This window comes from Budorcas taxicolor, chromosome 3 (genome assembly GCF_023091745.1).
Source record: "Budorcas taxicolor isolate Tak-1 chromosome 3, Takin1.1, whole genome shotgun sequence".
Lineage (NCBI taxonomy): Eukaryota > Metazoa > Chordata > Mammalia > Artiodactyla > Bovidae > Budorcas > Budorcas taxicolor.
The window spans coordinates 98,671,512-98,675,934 of record NC_068912.1 but is presented as its reverse complement, the minus strand read 5'-3'; the positions used below and the strand labels follow the sequence as shown (position 1 = coordinate 98,675,934).

General features: G+C 50.3%; 1 non-coding gene across 1 annotated transcript; it reads right to left on the bottom strand.

Annotated features, from left to right (window-relative positions):
* Nucleotides 1-3,638: 3,638 nt before the first annotated feature.
* Nucleotides 3,639-3,711, bottom strand: TRNAS-GGA (transfer RNA serine (anticodon GGA)). Its single transcript has one exon. It is a non-coding gene; the product is annotated as a tRNA-Ser (tRNA).
* Between the last annotated feature and the right edge of the window lie 712 nt (nucleotides 3,712-4,423).

Below are 4,423 nucleotides of genomic sequence, written 5' to 3'. Positions count from 1 at the left end.
CGATGTTAATTTCCCCCAAGCGGGAAGCAGCTGCACTTGTGAGCTGGGGCTCATTCTGCTGCATGAATATTTATGGCATATCCCTTAATTAAGCCCAGAAATCAAATTTACCCTGTTCACGGGGGCCACAGAAGGCTATAAGGCCACGTCAGGAACCAGCCTCTTGCACTTGTGAAGCAAGGTTGCTAACGAAACATTTACGTCCAGAGCCGTGTGGTGGCCAGGGCTGGTGTCCGCAGGCCTGGCGGAGTTGGGCGCTCTCTGGCAGGTCAGGCACCCTTGCTATGGTCACATGCAGGGGTAGAGGGATACCTCAGCCGCCTTGCTGAGCCCTGCTGCGTGACTACTGTCCCCAGTCTTTGTGGGGTGACACAGAGGTAGCCCCAGGCCAGAGCCCCCAAAATGCTTTTTGTTTTCTGACTCCAGGATTTACAATTGGCCTCAAAGGTCACTCTAGTGGCAACAGCTCAGGGAGGGAGAGCCCCTGGCTGGGAGCTGGCTGTGCTTTTCCCCTGACACTTGATCCTGTACAACGTGGGCAGGCTCACCAGCAATCCAGCCTCAGTTGCCCCATCGTCACAATGATGGAGGAAATCATGGGATCACCAGCATCGTGGAGTCTTCACTGAGCCTCAAGGCAGGCGATGGAAGAGGAAATATTTAGGGGAATGGTTCCCCAAAATTCTGGGGTTTCCTTTACCTCCAGCACCTCCCAAACCCCTTAAACCTGAGGGCTGAGGAAAGCCCACTCTGCCCAGCTCAGTAACCTTGAGAGTTTCCGGAAACCATAAATCTTGGCTTTTTTTTTTTGAGGGGTTCTGTCTCCAGAGACCTGCTTGGGCCCTCATATCCTCTTCTGAGGAGCCAATAAACCAAGCAAACACCATAAACCTCCTCCCCCAGCCTGAGCCCTGATGGAATCAGAGGTGGCATAAGGAAAGCCGAGTTTCAGAGCATGACCATCAATCAAGTTGAACCTGAAACCTCCCTCTTTTCATTCCAGAAAAATGGAACTTGCCTTTGATTTCTCTCTGCTATTGTCTTTTTCATTGTTTTCCTCTTTAAACTTTCCACAGCACCTGAGAGATCCCACCCCGTGCTCCTGCCCCACCTCCAGGCTGCTGGTGGGGACCAGGCCAAGAAGGATGATTTCCTAAGGTGGGTCCAGGTGTGTAATCATCCCTGGGCCTTGGCAATCAGCACACCTTGTAAATTCGAAAGTCAACAAGATGTGAAGCAGTGGGAACCTCCAGGCTGGAGAGGAGGAAGTTGAGGGGTGAGGGTGGGTCAGTTAAGGATGGCTTTAGTGCCCTCTGTCTTTACTGACGAGCCTGCCCCACCCCCGGAGCTGCGGGACTTCCTGCTCTCACTGTCCACCTTCACATGCTGAGCTCGGACCTGGTCACAACAACAGCCCAGACCCTGAGAGCACCCCGAGAGGCCTCTCTCTCACGACCTCTCACTGCAGACAGGGAGGCTGCAAATATAGGGTGGGCTTGGCAAGGTCAGTGTCAGGGCAGATGTAGAGGCGATAACACTGGGTTGGGGTCAGGAGGCCTGGACTCTGGTTCTCGCTTTGGCTGAACCCAGACCAGGCCACACACAGAGCCCTGATCCCCCTCACTGTTGAGCCCTAACCCCACTGTAGGTTGCTGCCTTGCCTTCCAACCACAGATCACTAGGAGGTAGGAGGAAATATCACAGCCTCCAATGGCCCATCTCAACCGCAGGAACCACTTACTGCTCTTTCTACCCAGGACACCGTCTTCACTGGACAAGGATGCCATGCTCTTACTGCTTTGGAGGTTTGATGCAATGGGCCCTTCAGAGGAGTGACTTTGGGAAAAGTCTCTGTACTTCAGTTTCCTCACCTGTAAGTAAATGGGAATTATAATCTCCCCACCACCTTCCATTCCCTTGGTTTCTTATGAGGATCAAATGAGATACTGATTATGAAGGTGCTTTGTTAGCTGAATGTTATCACATATGAGAGGATGTTTTGAAATGATCCCATTGTTTTTGTCATTATCAGATGTCTAATCTCCTTCCTGGCTAGCCAGAGGATCTGATCCCCTCTAGAGACCTAGACCCAGGAGAAAGTTCTGTCCAGTCAAGGGGCCAAGAGGAGGCCAGGAGTTCTGCCAGGGTCCTACAGGGCCCAGAAAACTTGAGGACCTGCAGAATCAGATGGCTGAGCATCCTTTGTCCTTGTTAAGAACCAAGTCTCTGGGTTGGAACTGTGACACCACATAGCTGGCACCTCCTTACTGCGTCGCTTGGTGCTAATATGGGCCCACAGGTGATCTCAAAGGATTTGGGTGTCCAGGGTTGGGCCCTTCCTCCCCACAATCCCACAGAAACCCTCAGTCTCTGCCTGAGAGACTGAGGAGGCTCTACTGGGTCCTGAACACATAGGTTCCTACACCTAAACACTCTCCTGATTTCCACTAGCTTATGTGTTTTGGGGAGGAAATGTAATTCACAAACTTCTGATTCATTTGCATTAAAGCCATCACAAAGCTTTGTAAAAGCCGCTTGGATCCTGTTGGAGAACCTTGGGGCTTCCCAGGTGGTGCTAGTGGTAAAGACCCTGCCAGCTGATGCAGGAGAGTAAGAGATGTGGGTTCAACCCCTGGGTTGGGAAGATCCCCTGGAGGAGGGCATGACAACCCACTCCAGTCTTCTTGCCTGGCAAATCCTATAGACAGAGGAACCTGGTGGGCTACAGTCCACAGAGTTGCAAAGAGTCAGATATGACTGAAGCGACTTAGCATAGGAAATCTAAGCCATTTTTGAAAGCCTTTTCCTTCTCTCAGGGAAAAAAGGAAGTCATACTGCTCCAGGGACACCCTGCTGAAAACATTCAGTATTTGCTTGCCCCACTGGCCTCTGCACAACTGGAAATGAAAGACTCAAGTCATTCTCCCTTGGAGCACAACAAACCTTAATTTTTTAATTTTTTTGGCTGCACTGTGTGGCATGCAGGATCTTAGTTCCCTGACCAGGGATCAAATTCAGGCCCTCCACTGAAGCGTGGAGTCTTAACCACTGGGCCTCCAGGTAAGTATGCCCAGCAAGCAGAACCCTCCGTGATTTGACTGCTATCTGGATAGCAGACAGCTCTTAGCAACCTACCAGGAAGGGAGTATTTGCAGTCAGAATCCTGTGATGTTCGTTGCAGCCTCTGTCATGCTGTTCCTTCACCGTGACTACATTTCTTTCCTGCCATTCCTAAAATTGTATCCGTTCTTTGAGGCCCAACTCCAACCCAGCCTCAACTTCCCTTGATCATTTTAAGTAAAGCAATATCCAGCTCGGATTTGGTACCAAGTGACAGCAGTAAGGGTTTATTGAAGAATCAGAGAGTGAACAGACAAATGGAATGGATAGATGACAGAGCCTCAGATGGTGTTTCTCTATATTTTCTTCTTTCCTATTCTTCTTTTAAAACATGCCAGGGCCAGAGTTTGGCACGTGCACAGGTTTGACAAATACCTGAAGGAATGAATAAAGTGAAGTCGCTCAGTCGTGTCCGACTCTTTGCGACCCCATGGACTGTAGCCTACCAGGATCCTCCCTCCATGGGATTCTCCAGGCAAGTGTACTGGAGTGGGTTGCCATTTCCTTCTCCAGGGGATCTTCCCAACCCAGGGATCGAACCCGGGTCTCCTGCATTCCAGGCAGACGCTTTAACCTCTGAGCCACCGGGGAAGCCCCGATAAGCATTAGTAAATGAATGGATACAGGAGTTTATTTATAGAGTATGTGATTTTTTTTTTTAACTGCACAGCATGGAAGATCTTAAGTCCCTGATCTGGGATTGAACCTGCACCTCCTGCATTGGAAAGGTGAGTCTTAACCACCGGACTGCCAGGGAAGTCCCTAGAGCATGTCCTGTGGGCCAGATGCTGGTGTGACAGCTGGGAATAAGTCACGCGTTCAGCCCTCATGCTCTTACGTTTCAGCTGAGAAGTCAGGCTAACACAGAGAGTTGCATAATTCATTTCTTATTTAGTTTCTCTTGTGATAAATGCCACGAGGTAAGAAAACTAGTGAGTAAATAACTGAGTGAGTGAGGGCGAAGCAAGCAGACTGAGGGAGGGAATGAATATATAAATGAATATCAAGGAGGACAAATGAAGGAATGATGCGTAAAGACTCATCAGCGACAAGGGAAAGTATCCATATCACATGATCTGGAGTTATGGTCACGAGGACAAGGCTGAGAAGCCAGAGCTGCCAGAAGTCCACTCTTCGACTCCCCTGGGGGCAGAGGCAGCAGGCTAGGTGGGAGGGGCTCCCAGGCCAGTGAGATGGGTGCTCTGCAACCTGAGGTCAGCACCACTACCCCAGCACCTCCAAAACTGCAAGTTGGACTTAGAAAGGTCTGAAGACTTTAACATGGAGAATCTCTGGGCATTGC